Source organism: Oncorhynchus gorbuscha, linkage group LG09, assembly GCF_021184085.1.
Source record: "Oncorhynchus gorbuscha isolate QuinsamMale2020 ecotype Even-year linkage group LG09, OgorEven_v1.0, whole genome shotgun sequence".
Taxonomy (NCBI): Eukaryota; Metazoa; Chordata; class Actinopteri; order Salmoniformes; family Salmonidae; genus Oncorhynchus; species Oncorhynchus gorbuscha.
The window spans coordinates 78,578,819-78,591,089 of record NC_060181.1 but is presented as its reverse complement, the minus strand read 5'-3'; the positions used below and the strand labels follow the sequence as shown (position 1 = coordinate 78,591,089).

General features: G+C 48.6%; 1 protein-coding gene across 1 annotated transcript in view; it reads right to left on the bottom strand.

The window, feature by feature from the left end:
- The window catches only part of LOC124044121 (immunoglobulin superfamily member 3-like), a 184,496-nt gene that overhangs the window by 8,389 nt on the left and 163,836 nt on the right, over positions 1 to 12,271 (bottom strand). The window lies entirely within an intron of this gene.

The window sequence follows — 12,271 nt, the reverse complement described above, 5'->3', positions numbered from 1 at the left end:
GGAGAGAGGGAGAGATGAAGGAATCCGGGCTGTGGGAGAAAGATACTTGTGGGAGTTAGAGGGAGGAAGAGAGAGAGATATGGAGGGAGTACTAGAATAAGATGTCAGGGAGGTACAGTAGTGGATAGGTTACTGGGACGTCAGGTGTAATATTAGATTAGCGACAGGTACATCAGGTATGACCAACCGGGTGTGTCTCACAGTGGGAGAGGCTTTAGGAGAGGAAACAGAGCTTGTACACACAAACACACACCTTGACTGAGCTCCATTCTATCATGACATGTGCCCTCAAATTCTCAAACATTTCAACAGCTGCAACATCGAGAGCATCTTGACTGGCTGCATCACCGCTTGGTATGGCAATAGCAATGCCCTCAAACACATGGCGCTACAGAGGGTGGTGCGGACAGCCCAGTACATGACTGGGGCCGAACTTCCTGCCATCCAGGACCATTATATCATGTGGTGTGAAAGGAAGGCCTGGAAAATCGTTAAAAACTCTTTCTTTCCGAGCCAACGAATGCTCCCTCTGCTTCCGCACGGCAAGTGGTACCATCAAGTCTGACATCAACAGGCTCCAGAAAAGCTTCTAAGACGGCTAAATAGCTAAATAAATAGCTACATGGTCTACCCTTGTATTTTTGCACTGTCTCTATGCACACTCACAGGGCAGTGCACAGGGCAGATCACACAAACACTCACTTCACAATTTGCTCTCACACATAATATGCTTAACATTTATACTGACTCTACACTCATGCACGCCCACTTACATACAATCCTCATATACGCTGCTGCTAGTCTGTTTATTATATATCCTGATGCCTTGTCACCTTACCCCTATACATACAGTTGAATTCGGAAGTTTACATACACTTAGGTTGGAGTCATTAAAACTCGTTTTTCAACCACTCCACATATTTCTTGTTAACTAACTATAGTTTTGGAAAGTCGGTTAGTACATCTACTTTGTGTATGACTCAAGTAATTTTCCAACATTTGTTTACAAACAGACTATTCCACTTATAATTCACTGTATCACAATTCCAGTGGGTCAGAAGTTTACATACAATAAGTTGACTATGACTTTAAACAGCTTGGAAAATTCCAGAAAATTATGTCATGGCTTTAGAAGCTTCTGATAGGCTAATTGACATAATTTGAGTCATTTGGAGGTGTACCTGTGGATGTATTTCAAGACCTACCTTCAAACTCGGTGCCTCTTTGCTTGACATCATGAGAAAAATCAAAAGAAATCAGCCAAGACCTCAAACATTGTAGACCTCCACAAGTCTGGTTCATCCTTGGGAGCAATTTCCAAACGCCTGAAGGTACCACGTTCATCTGTACAAATAATAGTACGCAAGTATAAACACCATGGGACCACGCAGCCGTCATACGGCTCAGGAAGGAGATGCGTTCTGTCTCCTAGAGATGAACATACTTTGGTGCGAAAAGTGAAAATCCCAGAACAACAGCAAAGGACCTTGTGAAGATGCTGGAGGAAACGGGTACAAAAGTATCTATATCCACAGTAAAATGAGTCCTATATCAACATAACCTGAAAGGCCGCTCAGCAAGGAAGAAGCCTCTGCTCCAAAACCACCATAAAAAAGCCAGACTACGGTTTGCAACTGCACATGGGGACAAAGATCGTACTTTTTGGAGAAATGTCCTCTGGTCTGATGAAACAAAAATAGAACTGTTTGGCAATAATGACCATCGTTATGTTTGAAGGAAAAATGGGGAGGCTTTCAAGCCAAAAAACACCATCCCAAGTGTGAAGCACGGGGGGGGGGGGGCAGCATCATGTTGTGGGGGTGCTTTTCTGCAGGAGGGACTGGTGCACTTCACAAAATAGATGGCATCATGAAGTAGGACAATTATGTGGATATATTGAAGCAACATCTCAAGACATCAGTCAGGAAGTTAAAGCTTGGACGCAAATGGGTCTTGGATTAAATGTCAGGAATTGTGGAAAACTGAGTTTAAATGTATTTGGCTAAGGTGTATGTAAACTTCCGACTTCAACTGTATCTACCTCTACCACTCCAGTATCCCTGACCATTGTAAATACTGAAACTGACTGACCCTGTATATAGTATGCTTACTTACTTTATCATGGTCTTCTTAGTTTTATTTCTCGTGTTTTTGTTCTACCTTGTTATTTTTAGTATTACATTGTTATTGATTGGCTTTAGAGCTTGCAAATGCATTTCACAGTACTTGAAACCATTGAAACATAACACATTAATAACTGACAAGTCACACATGAAACGGTACGTTATTAATGTAAAATAAAACCAACCTCACTTGAACACTAGAGCATGAAGCCACTTCAACACAGATATAGGCTTGTTAGTAAGATACACCTCTCTATTGCCTGTGCTAAGCCTTGATAGAACCGACTGCCTGGAGTCACAACCATCTGCCTACAGAATTTCACCCGTACTCACAGATTGGTGAATGCGCTCGTGTGTGTGAACTAGCATTTGGCCACACTCTTAGTATTTTCACAGCTAAAAGGCATCTCCGGGCCCTCTCCCCTCTCCACCGTGCCGGGCCCTCTCCCCTCTCCACCGTGCCGGGCCCTCTCCCCTCTCCACAGTGCCGGGTCCTCTCCCCTCTCCACAGTGCCGGGTCCTCTCCCCTCTCCACAGTGCCGGGTCCTCTCCCCACTCAACAGTGCCGGGTCCTCTCCCCTCTCCACAGTGCTGGGCCCTCTCCCCTCTCCACAGTGCCGGGTCCTCTCCCCTCTCCACAGTGCTGGGTCCTCTCCCCTCTCCACAGTGCCGGGTCCTCTCCCCTCTCCACAGTGCCGGGTCTTCTCCCCTCTCCACAGTGCCGGGTCCTCTCCCCTCTCCACCGTGCCGGGTCCTCTCCCGTCTCCACACTGCCGGGCCCTCTCCCTCTCCACAGTGCCGGGCCCTCTCCCCTCTCCACCGTGCCGGGTCCTCTCCCCTCTCCACAGTGCCGGGCTCTCCAGTGAGTTCTGAAATTAGTCATCATTAGCTGGCTCCACGCTGGAGAGACTCGCTGAACACCGACAATCACTCCAGCCAGAATTACAGTCAAACACCCCGGAATCCTGCCAATCATCCTCCGAGAGAGAATAACCTCAGTATCTCCGGGAGTGGAACCGTGCTGAATTTGATTGGCACAGGACAAAGCACAGCGCTGTTTATTCCCATTTGAAGTTAGACTACATTAGGAAAAGAGGAGACTGTGAGGGTTGAAAGCCTTGGACCAGTCTTTACAGAAAGGCCTGTTCAAAGCCTGACAAATTACCAGCCATTCAAGCCCATTATGGCACATTATAACCCCTTATGACGCATTATAAGTCATCCTGAGTGTTGAAACGGGTCCAATGACCTCAGCTCCATAGGAAGAAATCCATGTGTGCTCTTTAGAAGATCAGGGCTACTGCAGAGAGAGAGACTCCGCACCAGGACCAGTCTCTCTATCACACACACACATTTAAAATGAGGTTGTCTTCAACAGGAAGAGGCAGAGAACAGGGCTGTAGAGTACATGGACTGGTATTTATTTTTTATTTTACCTTTATTTTACTAGGCAAGTCAGTTAAGAACAAATTCTTATTTTCAATGACGGCCTAGGAACAGTGGGTTAACTGCCTGTTCAGGGGCAGAACGACAGATTTGTACCTTGTCAGCTCGGGGGTTTGAACTTGCAACCTTTCGGTAACCACTAGGCTACCCTGCTGCCCCAATGGTAACATATGCATACTGTACGTGTGAGGCTCTCTCCCTCTGTGTGTGTGTGTGTGTGTGTCTGTTTTCCTACCTCATCAGGAACCGAATGTCCGAACAATTCACCAGAATGTCCTGACAAAGTAGAGAACAATAACTTTTTTTGTCCTGAATGTCCTGAATGTATTCAAATGCTATTTTAAGCTTAAAAGTTAGGGTTAAGGTTAGAGTCTCTCTCTCTGTGTGTGTGTGTGTGTGTGTGTGTGTGTGTGTGTGTGTGTGTGTGTGTGTGTGTGTGTGTGTGTGTGTGTGTGTGTGTGTGTGTGTGTGTGTGTGTGTGTGTGTGTGTGTGTGTGTGTGTGTGTGTGTGTGTGTGTGTGTGTGTGTGTGTGTGTGTGTGTGTGTGTGTGTGTGTGTGCGTTAATGCTTTGGGAATAGAGCATGCTGTTCAATCATGCATCTGTAACAAGGCCATACATCATGTATGGGTACTGCCAATTCCCTTTACAGCTGAATTCCTACATGTATCTGTATGTCTGTGTGTGTTTCAGAGAGTCCATGTCTATGTTAAGTGTGTTTGGATGCTCTGCGTGAGCGTGTTTCTTTAATGAGCCTCCTGGGTACCAAACCAAAGTAAGACAAATCCATAATTGGAAACACTTGTCATCTCCTTTCTGCATTAGCTGGTGTGTCACTCAAGCCCAGGCCCTATGCCTTTCTGTGTTTATGAGCTCAACAGGCTCTGAGGTTTGTTCTCCTCTCCCTCTCCGCTCTGTGTGATCTCTCCCCAGTGAAAGAGATAGTGAGTGCTGCTGAGATCCTGTGTATGACTTATGCCCCTCCGAGACCTCCGTACTTTTTACTACTGTCAGTGAAAGGGGCGGATTCTGGCAATTGGGAGCCAATCCGATGCTAGATGGTGTAGATGAGGAAGAGATGATCATATTAGAAGTTAACCTTGAACTTTAATGCTGCCATCGCACTTCCCTCCACTCTGGTTTCCAGGGCAACCCCATCTCCCAGGGCGACCAAGGGCGTGGCCAGAATACCTGAAGGAGTCCTGCTGGGTCTCCCAGTCAGGGAGCAGACCCAATTAAACACTGCCATCGCCAGGCACGATTAAACAAACAGTTAATTAACATTCAGGCCCTGACTCTCCAAAAACAGAGTGAGTGTTCTCTCTTTGTTGGAAAATCAAACAAGCAAGTAAACAACTGTTTGAAAAGCCGACCCCCTCCCTGAGTGTGTCCAGTTTTGTCGTCAGAAGGCCTTAATTGTGGCGTGTTGCTGCAGAGCCTAGATAAAGCTTACTTTTATTCCTCCTTATTCATCAGTGGCATAAAGCACACAATGACCACAATCACAGAACCATTCACATCCAGAAGAAAGGCAGGAAAACAAGCCTTGTGACCGCCATATTCCCTCTTCCCTCTTCCCTCTTCCCTCTCCTCATAGCTGTATGCCACAACGCGGCGAGGCGGTTCTTTATTTGCCCAGCCAAGTGCAGGAACAGATGAAAACGTCTTGGGGAGGTATTTTACGGTCCAGGGGGTAGGGAGGAAAGTGTACTGTAAAGGCTGTGCTCTGCAGTATCTCTCCAACCTCTCACCATCACTCACTAGCAGTGTAATCAGAACACCACCTATCTGTCTGTCTGCCTGAACTGAATGACACAACATCAATTACAATTCTCAGACCGGTGCAAAACAGCCCAACTATAGGGATGTGGAGTATTAAATACTACGCAGGAAAGAAACCTTCCAGCATTCATCCAGATGGCAAACTAACTCCATCTCACTCTCCTTCTCTGTCGGTGTGTTCAACTCTCTCTCTCTCTAACCCCTTCCTCTCACTCCATCTCAATCTCCTTCTATGTCTCCATCTCACTCTCCTTCTCTGTCGGTGTGTTCAACTCTCTCTCTCTCTAACCCCTTCCTCTCACTCCATCTCAATCTCCTTCTATGTCAGTTCTGATTAGGGCAATTCCACATTAACAGAGTGACACAGACTAAGATGTTTCACTTTAAAATGTATGCAAACAAAAACCAACGATTGCAGAGTTAAACAAACCACTCTATGCAGAAGGACTACTTTTAACAATTTCCACATCTTCTGTAGAAAGTGTTATAAGTAGTCATTGTGCATAGAGTTGTATGGTTTGTTTAACATACATTTTAAAGTGAAAAATCAGATTACTGTTAGTGTGGAATTGTTAGTGTGGCCCATTACGCAATATATCATTCTGAGAGTTTCCATCTCTGTGCAGATGTAGAGTGTTGCACTCCCTAGTTTGATATCTCATCCCAATCTCTTTCTCTCGCTCTCCTTCTCTCTCTGTCTAACTCTCTCTCTCTCTCTCTCTCCCTCTCTCTCTCTCTCTCTCTCTCTCTCTCTCTCTCTCTCTCTCTCTCTCTCTCTCTCTCTCTCTCTCTCTCTCTCTCTCTCTCTCTCTCTCTCTCTCTCTCTCTCTCTCTCTCTAACCCCTTCCTCTCACTCCATCTCGCTCTCCTTCTCTGTCGGTCTGTCCAACTCTCTCTCTCTCTAACCCCTTCCTCTCACTCCATCTCGCTCTCCTTCTCTGTCAGTCTGTTCAACTCTCTCTCTAACCCCTTCCTCTCACTCCATCTCGCTCTCCTTCTCTGTCGGTCTGTCCAACTCTCTCTCTCTCTAACCCCTTCCTCTCACTCCATCTCGCTCTCCTTCTCTGTCGGTCTGTCCAACTCTCTCTCTCTCTAACCCCTTCCTCTCACTCCATCTCGCTCTCCTTCTCTGTCGGTGTCCAGCTCTCTCTCTCTAACCCCTTCCTCTCACTCCATCTCGCTCTCCTTCTCTTTTGCTCTGTCCAACTCTCTCTCTCTCTAACCCTTCTGAAAAAACCTACACTCGATCCCTCCGATGTCCTTCCTTCCTCCTCTCACTCCATCTCGCTCTCCTTCTCTGTCGGTCTGTCTCTCTCTCTAACCCCTTCCTCTCACTCCATCTCGCTCTCCTTCTCTGTCGGTCTGTCCAACTCTCTCTCTCTCTAACCCCTTCCTCTCACTCCATCTCGCTCTCCTTCTCTGTCGGTGTCCAGCTCTCTCTCTCTAACCCCTTCCTCTCACTCCATCTCGCTCTCCTTCTCTGTCGGTCTGTTCAACTCTCTCTCTCTAACCCCTTCCTCTCACTCCATCTCGCTCTCCTTCTCTGTCGGTCTGTCCAACTCTCTCTCTCTCTAACCCCTTCCTCTCACTCCATCTCGCTCTCCTTCTCTGTCGGTCTGTCCAACTCTCTCTCTCTCTAACCCCTTCCTCTCACTCCATCTCGCTCTCCTTCTCTGTCGGTCTGTCCAACTCTCTTTCTCTCTAACCCCTTCCTCTCACTCCATCTCGCTCTCCTTCTCTGTCGGTCTGTCCAACTCTCTCTCTCTAACCCCTTCCTCTCACTCCATCTCGCTCTCCTTCTCTGTCGGTCTGTCCAACTCTCTCTCTCTCTAACCCCTTCCTCTCACTCCATCTCGCTCTCCTTCTCTGTCGGTGTGTCCAACTCTCTCTCTCTAACCCCTTCCTCTCACTCCATCTCGCTCTCCTTCTCTGTCGGTCTGTCCAACTCTCTCTCTCTCTAACCCCTTCCTCTCACTCCATCTCGCTCTCCTTCTCTGTCGGTCTGTCCAACTCTCTCTCTCTCTAACCCCTTCCTCTCACTCCATCTCGCTCTCCTTCTCTGTCGGTCTGTCCAACTCTCTCTCTCTCTAACCCCTTCCTCTCACTCCATGTTCGTGCTCTCCACCTCCCTCTGCTGTCTCCATCTCTCTTTCTCATCCCTCCATCTCTCAATCTCTCACCACTCCTCTCTCCATCTCTCACCCATTCTCTCTCTCTAACCCCTGCTGCTGTCTGTCCCAGACACCGTGCCCCTGCCAATCACAGCCAGTCTCATCACCTGCCAGGACATGAATATTCAGAAGGCTCACCTACAGGGTCATGCATATTCATGAGGCCCCGATAAAGAGCTCATACAGGAGGTGGTGTCAGTCCCTGGTTCACATTTTGCTGCTCATTCTTAAATAGTGTTTTCTGCGCTTTATGATCATTCATCTGAAAAGACTTGACAGCTGGAAACATTGAATACATAATTCAGAGGGGTTGGGTTAAATGAGGAAGACACATTTCGGTTGAATGCATTCAGTTGTGCAACTGACCAGGTATCCCTTTTTCCCAATATTGCACTACTATTTAGAAAATCGGGTGCCATTTGGGACAAAGACAATATGATTACTCCCCACTCAGCCTAGGGGCCTGCTAGCATCTCTCCACCTACACAGGCCTTTTGATGAGTGATGCTTCAGTCACAGTTTGTAAAGTCAAGAGGCGCAACATGGTGAGACTTCTGGGAACGCTTGTGAAATAGACCATCAGATCAGTCAGCGGTTTGGGGTTTGAGAAGTCAACGAGAGAAGTGACAAATTATTCCTTAGTTGTTCATTTTCTCGAAATCAACCTAGAGTCGAGCCAATGTCTTAAGTAGTTGAACATGTTATTTCTCCAACCTTGTGAAAGTGACAAAGTGACATGTTTTCATTTTCGTCAAAAGCAGTTAGACCAGATGATGTGTTTCTGCACATGAGCATAGCTAGCCAACGTCGCCATGATACATACACGCATGATCTGGGATTTCTATTGGCGAAGCAGTTCCTGCCTATCTTCACACTGTGCTGCTTCTCTCTCCTGTTCTCACTCCTCTCTTCACCCTGTGCTGCTTCTCTCTCCTGTTCTCTCTTCACCCTGTGCTGCTTCTCTCTCCTGTTCTCACTCCTCTCTTCACCCTGTGCTGCTTCTCTCTCCTGTTCTCACTCCTCTCTTCACCCTGTGCTACTTCTCTCTCCTATTCTCTCTTCACCCTGTGCTGCTTCTCCTGTTCTCACTCCTCTCTCTTCACCCTGTGCTGCTTTTCTCTCGTTCTCACTCCTTTCTTCACCCTGTGCTGCTTCTCTCTCCTGTTCTCACTCCTCTCTTCACCCTGTGCTTCTTCTCTCTCCTGTTCTCACTCCTCTCTCTTCACCCTGTGCTGCTTCTCTCTCGTTCTCACTCCTCTTTCTTCACCCTGTGCTGCTTCTCTCTCATTCTCGCTCCTCTCTTCACCCTGTGCTGCTTCTCTCTCCTGTTTTCTCTTCACCCTGTGCTGCTCCCTTCTCATTCTCACTCCTCTCTTCACCCTGTGCTGCTTCTCTCTCCTGTTCTCACTCCTCTCTTCACCCTGTGCTGCTTCTCTCTCCTCTTCTCTCTTCACCCTGTGTTGCTTCTCTCTCCTCTTCTCTCTTCACCCTGTGCTGCTTCTCTCTCCTGTTCTCTCTTCACCCTGTGCTGCTTCTCTCTCCTGTTCTCACTCCTCTCTTCACCCTGTGCTGCTTCTCTCTCCTGTTCTCACTCCTCTCTTCACCCTGTGCTGCTTCTCTCTCCTGTTCTCACTCCTCTCTTCACCCTGTGCTGCTTCTCTCTCCTGTTCTCACTCCTCTCTTCACCCTGTGCTGCTTCTCTCTCCTCTTCTCTCTTCACCCTGTGCTGCTTCTCTCTCCTGTTCTCACTTCTCTCTTCACCCTGTGCTGCTTCTCTCTCCTGTTCTCACTCCTCTCTTCACCCTGTGCTGCTTCTCTCTCCTGTTCTCACTCCTTTCTTCATCCTGTGCTGCTTCTCTCTCCTGTTCTCACTCCTCTCTTCACCCCTCTCTTCACCCTGTGCTGCTTCTCTCTCCTGTTCTCACTCCTCTCTTCACCCTGTGCTGCTTCTCTCTCCTGTTCTCACCCCTCTCTTCATCCTGTGCTGCTTCTCTCTCCTGTTCTCACCCCTCTCTTGAAGAGAGGAGTGAGAACAGGAGAGAGAAGCAGCACAGGGTGAAGAGAGGAGTGAGAACAGGAGAGAGAAGCAGCACATGGTGAAGAGAGAACAGGAGAGAGAAGCAGCACAGGGTGAAGAGAGAACAGGAGAGAGAAGCAGCACAGGGTGAAGAGAGAACAGGAGAGAGAAGCAGCACAGGGTGAAGAGAGGAGTGAGAACAGGAGAGAGAAGAAGCACAGGGTGAAGAGAGGAGTGAGAACAGGAGAGAGAAGCAGCACAGGGTAAAGAGAGGAGTGAGAACAGGAGAGAGAAGCAGCACAGGGTGAAGAGAGGAGTGAGAACATGAGAGAGAAGCAGCACAGTGTGAAGAAAGGAGTGAGAATGAGAGAGAAGCAGCACAGGGTGAAGAGAGGAGTGAGAACAGGAGAGAGAAGCAGCACAGGGTGAAGAGAGAAGAGGAGAGAGAAGCAGCACAGGGTGAAGAGAGGAGTGAGAACAGGAGAGAGAAGCAGCACAGGGTGAAGAGAGGAGTGAGAACATGAGAGAGAAGCAGCACAGTGTGAAGAAAGGAGTGAGAATGAGAGAGAAGCAGCACAGGGTGAAGAGAGGAGTGAGAACAGGAGAGAGAAGCAGCACAGGGTGAAGAGAGAAGAGGAGAGAGAAGCAGCACAGGGTGAAGAGAGGAGTGAGAACAGGAGAGAGAAGCAGCACAGGGTGAAGAGAGGAGTGAGAACAGGAGAGAGAAGCAGCACAGGGTGAAGAGAGAACAGGAGAGAGAAGCAGCACAGGGTGAAGAGAGAAGAGGAGAGAGAAGCAGCACAGGGTGAAGTGAGAAGAGGAGAGAGAAGCAGCACAGGGTGAAGAGAGGAGTGAGAACAGGAGAGAGAAGCAGCACAGGGTGAAGAGTGGAGTGAGAACAGGAGAGAGAAGCAGCACAGTGTGAAGAGAGGAGTGAGAACAGGAGAGAGAAGCAGCACATGGTGAAGAGAGAACAGGAGAGAGAAGCAGCACAGGGTGAAGAGAGAACAGGAGAGAGAAGCAGCACAGGGTGAAGAGAGAACAGGAGAGAGAAGCAGCACAGGGTGAAGAGAGGAGTGAGAACAGGAGAGAGAAGAAGCACAGGGTGAAGAGAGGAGTGAGAACAGGAGAGAGAAGCAGCACAGGGTAAAGAGAGGAGTGAGAACAGGAGAGAGAAGCAGCACAGGGTGAAGAGAGGAGTGAGAACATGAGAGAGAAGCAGCACAGTGTGAAGAAAGGAGTGAGAATGAGAGAGAAGCAGCACAGGGTGAAGAGAGGAGTGAGAACAGGAGAGAGAAGCAGCACAGGGTGAAGAGAGAAGAGGAGAGAGAAGCAGCACAGGGTGAAGAGAGGAGTGAGAACAGGAGAGAGAAGCAGCACAGGGTGAAGAGAGGAGTGAGAACATGAGAGAGAAGCAGCACAGTGTGAAGAAAGGAGTGAGAATGAGAGAGAAGCAGCACAGGGTGAAGAGAGGAGTGAGAACAGGAGAGAGAAGCAGCACAGGGTGAAGAGAGAAGAGGAGAGAGAAGCAGCACAGGGTGAAGAGAGGAGTGAGAACAGGAGAGAGAAGCAGCACAGGGTGAAGAGAGGAGTGAGAACAGGAGAGAGAAGCAGCACAGGGTGAAGAGAGAACAGGAGAGAGAAGCAGCACAGGGTGAAGAGAGAAGAGGAGAGAGAAGCAGCACAGGGTGAAGTGAGAAGAGGAGAGAGAAGCAGCACAGGGTGAAGAGAGGAGTGAGAACAGGAGAGAGAAGCAGCACAGGGTGAAGAGTGGAGTGAGAACAGGAGAGAGAAGCAGCACAGTGTGAAGAGAGGAGTGAGAACAGGAGAGAGAAGCAGCACAGGGTGAAGAGAAAACAGGAGAGAGAAGCAGCACAGGGTGAAGAGAGGAGCGAGAATGAGAGAGAAGCAGCACAGTGTGAAGAAAGAGGAGTGAGAATGAGAGAGAAGTAGCACAGGGTGAAGAGAGGAGTGAGAACAGGAGAGGGAAGCAGCACAGGGTGAAGAAAGGAGTGAGAACGAGAGAAAAGCAGCACAGGGTGAAGAGAGAGGAGTGAGAACAGTAGAGAGAAGCAGCACAGGGTGAAGAGAGAGGAGTGAAAACAGGAGAGAGAAGAAGCACAGGGTGAAGAGAGGAGTGAGAATGAGAGAGAAGCAGCACAGGGTGAAGAGAGGAGTGAAAACAGGAGAGAGAAGAAGCACAGGGTGAAGAGAGGAGTGAGAACAGGAGAGAGAAGCAGCACAGGGTGAAGAAAGGAGTGAGAATGAGAGAGAAGCAGCACAGGGTGAAGAGATGAGTGAGAATGAGAGAGAAGCAGCACAGGGTGAAGAGAGGAGTGAGAACAGGAGAGAGAAGCAGCACAGGGTGAAGAGAGGAGTGAGAACGAGAGAAAAGCAGCACAGGGTGAAGAGAGAGGAGTGAGAACAGGAGAAGCAGCACAGGGTGAAGAGAGAATAGGAGAGAGAAGTAGCACAGGGTGAAGAGAGGAGTGAGAACAGGAGAGAGAAGCAGCACAGGGTGAAGAGAGGAGTGAGAACACGAGAGAGAAGCAGCACAGGGTGAAGAGAGGAGTGAGAACAGGAGAGAGAAGCAGCACAGGGTGAAGAGAGGAGTGAGAACAGGAGAGAGAAGTAGCACAGGGTGAAGAGAGGAGTGAGAACAGGAGAGAGAAGCAGCACAGAGTGAAGAGAGGAGTGAGAACAGGAGAGAGAAGCAGCACAGGGTGAAGAGAG